Raw genomic sequence first — 14,312 nt, 5'->3', positions numbered from 1 at the left:
ATGAGAAAGTATATGACACTCATATAACGATCCATGATACTTTCTCATGGCGGGTCATTCAGTATACATTCTCCAATGCATACCCATGTGTCAACTTGATATCTCTATATCCATGACTTGTGAGATCAAGTCATCGAGTTGACCTACATGCTAGTCTCATCGCATTAACATTGTCCCTGAATGCTAATACTTGACTAGGAATGATTAAGAGTAGTGTTCCCTATATCATCTCACTATCGATTCAACTAACCGATTGATATAGGTAAGAACCTTCTACTCAAGGACGCTATTATACTTAGTTATTTGGCACCAATACAAGTAAGCATAATAACCATAAACAAATGCCTTTATATATATAAGAATATGATACAATGAGTCCATACAACAATCATCAAATGATTGGCTCTAAGGCTCTAACTAACAATCTCCCACTAGCACTAGTGCTAATCAGTATAGGCTTTAAGGCCCAATGACCTAGTGTGACCATCATGCTTTCTCTGTGCCAAAGCCTTGGTCAAGGGATCTGCGATGTTAGCCTCAGTGGGTACTCTATAAATTTTCACATCTCCTCTATCGATGATCTCTCGAATGAGATGGAAGCACCGTAGTATGTGTTTGGTCCGCTGGTGTGAGCGAGGTTCCTTAGCCTGTGCTATTGCTCCATTATTGTCACAATAGAGCTCTATGAGATCAGCTATGCTAGGAACCACCCCAAGCTCTGTAATGAACTTGCGGATCCAAACTGCCTCCTTTGCTGATTCTGATGCAGCAATATACTCGGTCTCTGTTGTAGAATCAGCGATTGTGTCTTGCTTTGAACTCTTCCAGCTCACAGCACCACCATTTATGCAAAACACGAACCCCCACTGCGATCGATAATCATCCTGATCAGTTTGGAGGCTAGCATCACTGTAACCCTTTGCAGCTAGCTCGTCATCGCCTCCATATATCAAGAAATATTCTTTAGTCCTTCTCAAGTACTTAAGAATATTCTTGACTGCTATCCAGTGACTTTCACCTGGATCTGACTGGTATCTGCTCGTCATGCTCAAAGCATACGAGACATCAAGACGAGTACATAGCATGGCGTATATGATAGATCCTATGGCTGAAGCATAAGGGATCTGATCCATGCGATCTCTCTCCTCTCTAGAAGAAGGACTTTGAGTTTTCGAAAGACTCACACCATGTGACATCGGCAGAAATCCCTTCTTGGAGTTCTGCATGGCAAATCAAAGTAATACATTGTCAATGTATGTACTCTGACTTAGGCCAAGCAATCTCATAGATCTATCTCTATAGATCTGTATGCCTAGAATGTGGGATGCTTCACCTAAGTCCTTCATTAAGAAACAAGTCCCTAGCCAAGTCTTGACAGACTACAGTAAAGGGATGTCTTTCCCAATGAGTAGTATGTCATCCACATACAATATAAGGAAGACAACTGTGCTCCCTACAACCTTCTTGTAGACACAAGGTTCATCTTCATTCTTGATGAAACCAAACTGTTTGATTATATCATCGAATCAAAGATTCCAACTCCGAGAAACTTGCTTTAGTACATAAATGGACCTATGCAGCTTGCATACTCTGCCAGTATGTTGTGGATCTACAAAGCCCTCAGGTTGTGTCATGTACACATCCTCGAGCAGGTTTCCATTCAGAAACACGATTTTGACATCCATCTATCAGATCTCATAATCATGGTACGCTGCAATAGCAAGCATGATCCGAATGGACTTAAACATCGCTACTGGAGAAAAAGTTTCATCATAGTTAATACCATGAATTTGCTTGAAACCTTTAGCTACCAAGCGACCCTTATAAATAAGTCCATCCATGTCAGTCTTTCTCTTAAAGACCCACTTACACCCAATGGGTTTGATCCCTTCAGGTGGATCAACCAAAGTCCATACTTGGTTAGTGTACATGGATTTCATCTCGGATCTCATGGCCTCTAGCCATTTCTCGGAATCTGGTTTCATCATAGCTTCCTGATAGGAGGTAAGCTCATCCTCAATGAGCACAACGTCATCATGGTCAGACAAGAGAAATGAGTATCTCTCAGGCTGACGACGTACCCTATCAAATCTGCGAAGAGGTAGGTCTACTTGAACTGGTTGTGGTTCCTCAACTCCTTGTGGAACAACATCATCCACAACACTTTATGGTTCCAGTTCAACTTCCATTGAGGCTTTAGTGTTATGGTCCACATCTTGAACTTCTTCAAGATTGAACATACTCCCACTAGTCTTTCTAGAAACAAAGTCCCTTTCTAGAAATACCCCAGTCTTAGCCACAACTACCTTGTGTTGATTGGGAATGTAGAAGTAATATCCCTTCGTTTCCTTGGGATATCCAATGAAATAACACTTGTCGGATTTGGGTCCTAGTTTATCCAAGACTTGACGTCTAGCGTAAGCCTCACAACCACAAATCCTCATAAAAGACACCTGGGCATCTTTCCCAGTCCATATCCTATATGGTGTCTTTATTACAGCCTTGGATGGAACTCGGTTGAGTATGAAGGCTGCTGTGTCTAGAGTATAGCCCCAAAGATACATGGGAAGATCTGTGTGACTCATCATAGATCGTACCATATCTAATAAGGTACGATTCCTCCTTTCGGATACACCATTCCACTGTGGTGTTCCAGGATGAGTGAGTTGAGATAGAATCCCATACTCAGCTAGATAATCACGAAACTCATAGCTAAGGTATTCACCACCTCGATCTGATCGAAGTATCTTAATACTCTTGCCAAGCTGATTTTGTACTTCATTCTTTAATTCTTTGAACTTTTCAAAGGATTCTGATTTATGTGTCATCATATACACATAACCATATCTACTGAAGTCATCAGTAAATGTAATGAAGTACCTATAACCACCTCTAGCAGCGACATTGAAAAGGCCACATACATCACTATGTATAAGTCCTAACAAGTCAGTCGCTCTCTCGTTGTGTTCACTAAAGGGAGTCTTGGTCATCTTGCCCAGTAGGTATGACTCGCATGTCTCATATGATTCGAAATCAAATGAGTCCAGCAAACCATCTTTATGGAGTGGGATAAGCGTTTGTCATTTATATGACCTAAGCGACAATGCCAGATATAGGTTTGGTTCATGTTTTTTGACTTGAACCTCTTGGTACTTATGTTATAGATAGGGTTCTCAAGGTCTAGAATATAGAGTCCGTTCATCAGAGGTGCACTATAATAGAACATATCATTTAAATAAACTGAACAACATTTGTTCTTTATTATAAATGAAAAACCTTTCTTGTCCAAACAAGAAACTGAAATTATGTTCTTAGTTAAAGCAGGCACATAACAACATTCATCTAATTCTAATACAAGCCCAGAAGGCAGAGATAGATGATAAGTTCCTACAGCAACAGCAGTAACCTGTGCTCCATTGCCTACTCGTAGGTCCACCTCGCCTTTCGTCAATGCCCTGCTATTTCTCAGCGCCTGCACATTAGTACAAATGTGAGAAGCACATCCGGTATCTAATACCCATAATGAAGAAATAGATAGATTGACTTCTATAACATAGATACCTGAAGTGGAAGTCTCACTTCTCTTCTTCTTAAGATCTTCCAGGTAAACTTTGCAGTTCCTCTTCCAGTGCCCGGTCTGACCGCAGTGGAAGCAGGTAGCATCCTTGGTAACCCCTTCCTTGGGTTTCAGTGCCTTGCCTTTTTCCTTGGCTTGGGACTTTCCCTTGCCTTTGGGCTTGCCCTTGCCCTTGTGTTTCTGAACCATCAGAATAGAGTTGGGCTTAACCTTCTTAAGGTTGAGCTCAGCAGTTCTTAACATGCTAAGCAGCTCATGTTGTAGTTCATGACAAACTGACTGTAGCTCTCTGGCAAGGACTGCAAGATCAAGTCAGTGGCCAGCTCTTGGCCAAGGGGAAATCCCAACCTCTGTAGTTTTTCTATGTACCCAATCATCTTGAGTACATATGGGCCTACGGGAGTCCCATCTTGCATCTTGCATTGAAACAGTGCCTTAGAGATCTCGAATCTCTCGTGCCTCGCTTGTCCTTGATATAGTTGATGCAGATGTTCAACCATATCATAAGCACCCATCAACTTATGTTGCTTCTGAAGCTCAGAGTTCAAGGTCGCGAGCATTAGACAGGACACATCTAATGCATCATCTTGATGCTTCTTGTAAGCATCTCGATCAGCTCGCGTGGCAGTGGCCGGAGGTGCCTCGGGAATGGGCTGCTCCAGAATGTACAGTTTTCGTTCCTGTGTGAGAACGATTCTCAGGTTCCTGTACCAGTCCAGGAAGTTAGCTCCATTGAGCTTGTCCTTATCGAGGATAGAACGCAGGGAGAAGGAGTTCATGTTTGATGACATGGTAATCTACAACAGAAAAATACAGAAAATGAATATCATATTCCAATTAATCATCTAATTAGGCCTTTAATTAAATAATGCTCCCATTGAATTCTATAATTCATGTGGGACAAGATCCACATCATACTATGCCCTGAGTTAGCTTTGGCTAAATCGCCCAAGACTTAGTATGATCGGTAGGTAACTAATTACCAATTACATCTCTATGCAACTCTTGTATATAGGATCAAGATCCGCATTTATATTAAAACTCGAGTTAGCTTTGGCTAATATGCCTAAGAGTTAATATAAATGTGATTTTGTCCCATCTTCCAACTATTGGATAAATGCCTACAGTTAAACTTGATTTAACTAGTTGTACTCAATCTAATTGAGTTTTTACTCACCCATACGTTGATAGGCGGGACCAAGATTATCCCTCCGTACCCTACCAAGATAATATGTGTTACTCTGCTTTGGCAGATTCAACAACAACATGTATCGAGGTAGTGATAGGTATCACGGCATGATAGGCATTTTTGAGTTGACGCGATTGAGATCTCATCTAATCGACGATGTGTATCGTATACTCGATTTAGATCTAATCTAATCGTGGAGGTGCATCATGTGCGCGACTTAGATCTAATCTGATCGTTAAGGCACTAATTAATTACTAATTTAGCATGCATCACATATACACACACAAGCAATTAATTAATTTTGTGATTAGTCATGGCCCTACAACGATCTTCTCAAGCCAATGAGAAGATCGGATGGTCAACCTAAGGTCAACAGCTTCTCAAGCTCCTTCCTTTGATCACCTTGTGTTGCTCGCACCCTCTTCGTAACTCCGTCTCGAGTGAACCTTCCACCGCCTCATTTTGTACATTACAAAAGGTGAAACTCGAGTTACATTCGAGTCTAAAATATTTACAACAGGAATAAATAAATAGAAAGGCACGACGCACAGGTCACGTATCAAATATACAACACGCACAATCACATGACGGCACGCAGACCGTATTATGAATTACAACACAATTTCCAATCAAATTGGGGTCTTTTAGGCCAAGACCATCACAAAATGATACACAATTCTAAATTATGTAATTTCCATAAATTTCTGTAATTTTTGTCTAATATTTTTACGATTTTATGAGTAAAATTCCCGGCGGTCCCGTTTAGCGATTTTCGGACGCAATCGCGGAACAAAACCCCTTGCGGGGTCAGGGGCAATACCCCTACCCGCGATATAACCATCGCGAGTGTTCCTAAGCGATCCTACAGCGCCTTAGCCCGCTGTCCCAAAATGATTTGGGGCGAAACCTTGCCGTTTCGGAAAAATTTTCTCGGTAGTCGAAGCCTACAAGTGTCTAAAATCTTGTGCTTCGTTTCTACGAGAAAAATACCCATAATGTAATGCCCCACCTCCTACTGGCTAAACTGTAAGGCCGGGGGTTACATTATGCTATGCTAAGCTATTTTGCGGAAACTGTACTAATTAAAATCTTACTCTGCTACTGACTATTACAGTCTGTAAGATTAGGTTCAAAGACCTTTTCATTTATGTACATATGCTAAAGAAGGAAATTTGACTTTCTATCTGGTCAAGAATTGAAACTAGGCACTTCTGGCTGAAATTCGACGTCCCAATCGATTGGCTGATCGATTGGAGATGTCTGATCGATCCAACGTGCTACTATGCACGGGGTCAATTCTGAATCGATATAATGATCGATCCAGGTTGACTAATCGATCCAATGATCGATTCATAAGCTCTCTGTTCGCAGGAGCAAATTCTCGATAGATCGGCTGATCGATCCATGGCCGATCGATCAGTTGATTGATTCGTCAACTTTCTGTTCGCGACAGATCGCTTCCCAATCGATCGGCTGATCGATTGAGGGCTCCTCAATCGATCAGCTGATCGATTCCATAGTGTTCTATATGCAGGGACTGCTTCCAATCGATCGGCTGATCGATTGAGAACTACTCAATCGATCGGCTGATCGATTGGGTTTCTGATTTCTGCAGAAATTAGTCCCGACCTCCTACAGAACCTTCAGAAATTCAACTACAAATACAACATTACTACTAGACATATCATTACTCATGGGTAGTTATCTAATATTCAGACAACGAGTAATCTAAGCATAACTTTCATAATTCAAAACACTTAAATAACTAAAAGTGCAAAAAGTAACACTATAAGAAATGCTAAGTTCTTAAATTTGCTAGTTTCTCCAAAGATCTTTATTCCAGGTTCCTTTCACACACATCTTTATCACATTGCCCTCCAGCCTCCATTAATCCACCTTTCCTTTGCCTTTATTTGCAGTATAAGGAAAATGAAACTATAAGCTTGGGAGCTTAGTAAGAAACCATCTACCTCACAAAACATGCATTCGTAAAAATCATGCTTTCTTTTAAAAGATGCTATTTGAAATACATGCTAATAATCATGCTGAAAACACTAAAACATGCATATGAACATGTAAGTCATCCTAACAAATACTGAACGAAAAGCTATCCATTGTATCGACAAGCTAACTAAATCGATACATAAGCTAAGCTGAGTGTTATAACAATGAGAAAACTAAACTGAAGCTAAGCTGTATTCACATATCTAGTTGTGAATTTTGAAAACTATTTTCATAAGTAGATAAAAATACTAATCATGCTGTTGATGGGCCCGACAACTGTACTTGCTATGCGCGCATCCCTAACTAGACCCGGGGTTGCAAGACCCGAATTTAGTAGGGTTTACTAGGTTATCTAAACCTAGGGACAACTGTGGGAGCCCAACCCAAGGACATCTGAGAGTCCAGTACAGAGGCTCTGATAAAGTAAAATACTGTTTATAAACTGATTTATCTTAACTTGCTTTTACTATGTTATCTGAACCTAGAACTAGGTTATCTGAACCTAGAGGCGACTGTGGGAGCCCACCCATTGGACCGTAGTCCCATATAAGCTGAAGCAAGGCTAAGTATACTATTTAAATGCATCTACAGCATTTAACTAAACTATTAAAATGCCTACTGTGGCATTTAGCTGTGCTAACCATTTCATCGAGCACTTAGTGTGCACTAATTCACACCCAACGTACCGATGGATTTGCATATGACAAAACTAAAGCATAGAAACATACAAATAGCTACTTATACTGCAGGTGAGGGGTTACTCACTTCCTGTGGTAGTTTTTCTTACAATCCGATTGCTAGGTTTCCGGAGAAGACGATCCTTTCGACGATCCTCTTATGTCTATGTGTTCTCTTCGCGGAGGGGAGCGTCCTTGTGCCGGAGTCATCGCCGAAGGGTGCTCCTACGACCTTAGGGAGGAAACCCTAGGTCTTCTTGAGCTTGGGCACCGAGAGGTTTTGGAGAGAGAGGGGTCGGCGGGTGAGGTTGAGGGAAAAGAAGAATTGTCATTCAAGAAAATAACAATCCTCACTTAAATTCCCTATTTATATTAAGTGATAATTACACCCCAACTAAACCTTAAATATAATTGTTCCTCTCTTCTTTCAGCACACCCCTGCTGGGGCCCCTTGGTTACTAGAGTCATCTATAAGTCGTAAGGTTTAATCAGTCTCGGGTTCAATTCCCGCTTAGGCTATTTTACGTTTTTCTTTATTTTTGCTACTTTTGCTACTCTAAAAATTCCATGAAAATATCCTAAAAATCCAGAAAAATAGTAGAATATTTCTAAAATTAATTTGAGAATTTTCAAGTGTTACAATCCCTCATACCTTATAAAAAGTTTATCCTCGAACTTAGAATAACTCTAGGTACTTCTGTCTCATACTAGCTTCTGTCTCCCAAGTTGCCTCTTCTGTTGTGTGATTTTGCCAAATAACTTTTACTAATGGTACCTCCTTATTCCGTAATTTCTTAACTGCTCAGTCTATTATCTGAATAGGCCGACTGTCATAGCTGAGGTTTTCACGGACTCGTACCGACTGAGGCTCAATCACCTGGGAGGCATCTGGGATATGCTTCTTCAGCATAGAGACATGAAACACATTATGGATAGCTGACATCTCCTGGAGTAGCTCTAGCTCATATGGTACCTGGCCAACTCTTCTAGTGATAAGGTATGGTCCCATATATCTGGGACTTAGTTTGCCCTTCTTCCCAAAACGCATTACTCCCTTCATGAGAGCTACTCTGAGGAATACTGTATCCCCAACTGAAAACTCTAAGGGTCTACGCCGTATATCAGCATAGCTTTTCTGGCGGCTCTGAGCTGTCTCTATCCTCTAGCGGATCTGCTGTATAGTTGCTGTGGTATCTGCTACTAGATCTGTCTGAAGTTCTAGTTCTTTCTGTTCACCACTTTCATACCAGCAGATTGGAGATCTACACCTTCGCCCGTAGAGAGCCTCGTAAGGTGCCATGCCGATAGTGGCCTGATAGCTATTGTTGTATGCAAATTTTGTTAAACTCAGATATTTGCACCAACTTCCCTTGAAGTCTAGGGCACATGCTCGGAGCATATCTTCGAGTACCTGATTTACTCGCTCCGTTTGACCATCTGTCTGAGGATGGAAAGCTGTGCTAAATTTTAACTTGGTGCCCAATGCTGACTGTACACACTCCTAGAAGTGTGATGTGAATCTACTGTCTCTGTCTGAAATAATAGTCCGTGGGACTCCATGTAGTCTGACAATCTCCTTGAGATACAACTGGGCTAGCTGCTCCATGGAGTAGGATATCCTGATAGCTAAGAAGTGGGTTGATTTAGTCAATCTGTCAACTATTACCCAGATGGCATCAAAGCCATTTGTGGTTCTGGTTAATCCCACTATGAAATCCATGGAAATATCCTCTCACTTCCATTCTGAAATCTGAATAGGCTGCTGAACTCCTCTTGGTCTCTGGTGTTCTGCCTTAACCCTCTGACAGGTTAGGCAGGTACTGACATATCTAGCGATGTCTCTTTTCATCCCAGGCCACCAAAAACGTTTCTTTAGGTCCTGGTACATCTTGGTGGAACCAGGATGCATCGCATAAGGAGTCCTGTGAGCCTCGTCTAGAATCTTTCTCCGTAGTTCCTCCTGATTCGGAACGCATAGTCTGTCACCAAAATACAGTACCCCACTATCAGATACTCTGAACTCTCCACTTTCTGATTCTACTAACCCTTGCTTGATTTTCTGAATTTCAGGGTCCTGATCCTGAGCTGTCTGGATGCCACCAAGCAGGGTAGATGCTAAGGTCATAGTAGAGAGCTATCCTACTATGAGTTCGAGACCGAAATCTACAATCTCCTTCTGTAGGGGCGGTGACATGGCTGCTAGGGATGGTAAGGTAGCACTGGATTTCCTGCTAAGGGCGTCTGCCACCTTATTGGCTTTTCCTGGGTGGTAGAGGATGTCTATGTCGTAGTCCTTGACCAGTTCGAGCCATCTGGGCTATCGCATATTCAGATCTTTCTGAGTGAAGAAGTACTTCAGACTCTGATAATTTGTATACACTCTATTGTCGCACAAGTAATGTCTCCAAATTTTGAGGACGAGCACAACTGCTGCAAGCTTGAGGTCATGAGTAGGGCAGTTCCTCTAATATTCCTTGAGTTGTCTGGAGGCATAGGCGATCACCTTGCCATTTTGCATCAGTACTGCTCCTAGTCCCAAATTAGAGGCATCACTGTAAATATCGAAGTTGTCTGTGTTTTCTGGTAGAGTCAGAATGGGAGCACTGGTCAATCTTCTTTTTAGCTCTATGAAACTGTTCTCGCAGTCCTCTGTCCATTGGTATCTTCTGTTCTTCCTGGTGAGAGCTGTCAGTGGGGAGGCTATCCTGGAGAAATCCTCTACGAATTTTCTGTAGTAGCCTGCTAGTCCCAGAAAGCTTCTGATTTCATGGGCGTTCTTAGGTCTTTTCCAGTTACTCACAGCCTCTATCTTATTGGGGTCTACCATAATACCATCCTTAGAGATGATGTGACTCAGAAAAGATACCTGATTGAGCCAGAATTCACATTTCGTGAACTTGGCGTACAACTGGTTCTGCTGAAGGGTCTGTAGTACTATCTTCAGATGTTCTGCGTGTTCTTCCTGAGTTCTGGAATAGATAAGAATATCATCGATGAACACGATAACAAACTTATCTAAGTATTCTCTGAATACTCTGTTCATGAGGTCCATGAAAGTAGCTGGAGCATTCATCACGCCAAAGGGCATGACTACGAACTCATAATGTCCGTATCTGGTCCTGAAAGCCGTTTTGGGTATGTCACCTTCTTAACTTTCACCTGGTGATATCCTGATCTGAGGTCTATTTTAGAGAACACTGCTGCTCCCTTTAGCTAATCAAACAGGTCATCTATCCTGGGAAGAGGATACCTGTTCTTAATAGTGACTTGGTTTTGCTCGGTAGTCTATACACAAGCGCATGCTCCCGTCCTTCTTCTTCACAAACAATACAGGCGCACCCCATGGTGAGTGACTAGAGCGTATGAAGCCCTTGTCAAGTAGCTCCTGTAGTTGCTCCTGAAGTTCCTTCAGTTCTGTTGGAGCCATGTGGTAGGGTGCTTTGGAGATGGGATTCGTACCGGGGATGAGCTCTATCTCAAATTCAATCTCCCTGTCTGGTGCTAGACGTGGTAACTCCTCAGGGAAGACTGCTGGGTAGTCACATACAACTTGGGCCTCTTCTAGCTTTTGGTCCTTATTCTGACTGGTACTGACTACATGTGCTAAGAATCCCGTACATCCGGTATCAAGTAGTTTCTGTGCTTTCAGAGCTGAGAGAAACTTCTTGGCTTTTCTCTTTGGTTCTCCGATGTAACCAAACTGCACTCCTGCTTCAGGTTGGAATACAACTTTCTGTTTACGGCACTCTATGGAGGTACCGTACTTAATCAGAAAGTTCATTCCCAAGATGACATCATAGTCAGTCATGTCTAGCACTATCAGATCACCAAAAAGTTCTCTATCTGCTATAATGACTGGCACTGCTCGAAGTTGTTGGTTGCTACTCGGAAAACCCAATGGCTCCACTGTACAAAAATTTTGTACGTGATCTGAACCTTTCCTAGCTACCATGTGTTCTTTTAAGTTAAACTTGTATCTCTTGCGGAACTTAACACGTTTGATTCCAAGTTTAACTTATATGTTCCTTTAGGTTTAGATTTGGATCTCCTGCGAAACTTAACACGTTTGATCCAAATCACCTAAGTTATAAATTCAATTAAATATTAGTTTCCAAAATTGGCTTCCAGTACTGCATGGCGAGGCACTTGGCCTTCTTGGATATGAGAGCAACCACCACCGACTAGACAAAGCCTTTTAAGGAAAGTTAATATTTAATTTCCTTATATAACTCTAGGTTAACCAAAAGGAATAATCAAATCACACGGAAAAAAGAAAAAGAACACAACATCGAAATTAAATTCGAAAAACAAGAATCGAATGCCTCTTGTATTTGGTATTTATACAAAGAAAAATTAACTAGTATGATGCGGAAATTAAATACTAGTTGTACCTCTTCCTTGTATGCTAAAAATCTCGAGATCTTCTGCCGTATCCCTCGCCTCCTCTTGGACGTCGTGTGGGCGACGATCCTCCAAGACGAACACCACATAGAGAGCTTCTCCTCCTTCTCTAGAATTCGGTCACCACCACCACAAAGGAGCAAAAGAGAGCAAAGGGAAGAGAGGGAGAGGGGTCGGCCACTTGATGATCTCCAACAACACAATATCAATTGTTATCTTTTTCAAGGCCTCCTCTTCCCCCCTTTTTATATTAGTTTCCCAATGGAAAATTATGGAAAGAGTTTTATAAAAAATTAGACTCATTCCTATTTCCTTTTAATTTTTTCTTTTTCTTTCCTTTTAATTAATCAATCCTAGATTGATTTATTAATTAAACAACTATTTGTTAATGTTTAATTATTTGACCGGCCCCTTGCTTGGGCACCAAGCAAGGTGGCCGGCCACTTATTAAAAGGGAAAGAAAGAAAATTTTTTATAAAATTTTAAAAGAAGAAAACTTCTAATAAAATTTTACAAACTCTCTTTTTTTTCTAATGTGGATATTAAAAGGAAAGTTTTAAAATTTAAAACCAAGTTTTAAAATTTAAAACATCTCTAATAATATTTCTTTTTAGAAGAAAGTTTTATAAATTTTACAACTCTCTTTTAAAACCTTGTGGCCTAATTTAAATTAGGAAAATTTTATAAATTTTTAAAATCTCTCTTTTTACAAATTGTAAATATCTGAGGAAATTTAAAAATTCAAAAACAACCTTCCTAATTTAAATATTGCGGCCAGCCCCTTTGCCCAAGACAAGGGCCGACCACTTCTAAAGAATATGTGGTCGGCCATTGCTTGGTCACCAAGCAATGAACCGGCCCCTTCTTGGACACTAAGATAGGCTGGACTTGAGGCTTTATTGAGGCTACAACAGAGACCTAGAGGAGAAATTGGTTTTGGCCTTCCGATGAGCTTGAGTATCCCGTGCTCGCCCCGAACACACAACTCAAGTTCATCGATAATAACTCATTCCACTAGAGAGTTATTACTTGCACCAATCCCAAATTACATTATGGGCTCCTTCTTATCATGAGTGTGTTAGTCTCCCTGTGTTTAAGATTATGAATGTCCACTAATTAAGTGAGTTACTGACAACTCATTTAATTAATATCTAGCTCCAAGAATAGTACCACTCAACTTTATTGTCATGTTGGACTAGGTCCACCTGCAGGGTTTAACATAATCCTTATGAGCTCCTCTTAGGGACATTCTCAACCTAGATAACTAGGACACAGATTCCTTCTATAATCAACAACACATACTATAAGTAATATCATTTCCCAACTTATCGGGCATATTGATTTATCGAGCTAAACCTCACCCTTTGATAAGTCAAAGAAATAAAAATTAAATATGCATGCTTGTTATTATATTAGGATTAAGAGCACACACTTCCATAATAACTAAGGTCTAGTTCTTTTACTAAGTCAGTACAAAAAGAACTTACTTAAATGATCCTACTCAAGACACTTAAAGTGTATCACTGTAATTTATTAGTCAAGATAAACTAATACTTAATTACACTACGTCTATTCTGATGGTTTGTTCCTTTCCATCTTAGTCGTGAGCAACTGTTTATAATTTATAGAGAACCGACAACATGATCTTCTAAGTGTGACTCCACACTCCATGTTATCTACTATATAAATTAATTGAACAATTACATTTAACAAATAAATGTAAACATTTGACCAATGTGATTCTTTATTTCAAAATAAATGTGTACAAAAGCTAAACTTTTAAGTATACACTCCAACAGAAGCCAGTGCGTGGATGCCATGTTCTCTCCTGAAAGCAATGTTGTCAAAAACTGACCACTAAGTACATCTGGAGTTAATGCTAACTTTTCGGCAAATGCCCTGGATATATAAGAATGGGTTGCCCCAGTATCGAACAAGACAGTTGCACTTTGCTGTAAAATACTAATCTGACTTGTAACAACTGTCGAGGCATTCACTACATCCTCCCTGGTGAGTGAGTAGATCCTCGCGTTCGTTGTGGCTGAGGAGGCTTCTAGTCTGCCTTGGCTGATGTGTGGACCATCTATAGCAGCTTGCATCCAGTGTAGCTGTACTGGATTATCTCCATATTGAATCGGTTGTGGTGGAGGATTGCTGGTTTTGTTCGGGCATTGCTTAGCCATATGCCCTTCCTGGCCACATTCGAAACATCCTTGTGTGCCCTTGTGACAAACTCCGGGGTGGAATTTCCCACAAGTGGAAAATTTGGGATAACTAGGCTGTTTACTAGCTGGTCCTCCATTTGGGTAGCTCCCTGGCTTACGTTTATGGCTGGGGTTCCCTTTCCAGTTAGAGCTGTGGCCCTGGTGTTTCTGAGTACCTGAGCCTCCTTGGCCTTTAGGCTCTGAAAAGGCTTGCTTCTGTTGCTTGATGCAGTTCTGGTAATGTTCGGTGGTCAGAGCAC

This window comes from Zingiber officinale, chromosome 11A (genome assembly GCF_018446385.1).
Source record: "Zingiber officinale cultivar Zhangliang chromosome 11A, Zo_v1.1, whole genome shotgun sequence".
Lineage (NCBI taxonomy): Eukaryota > Viridiplantae > Streptophyta > Magnoliopsida > Zingiberales > Zingiberaceae > Zingiber > Zingiber officinale.
The sequence above is the reverse complement of the archived record's forward strand: the minus strand, read 5'-3'. Positions refer to the sequence as shown.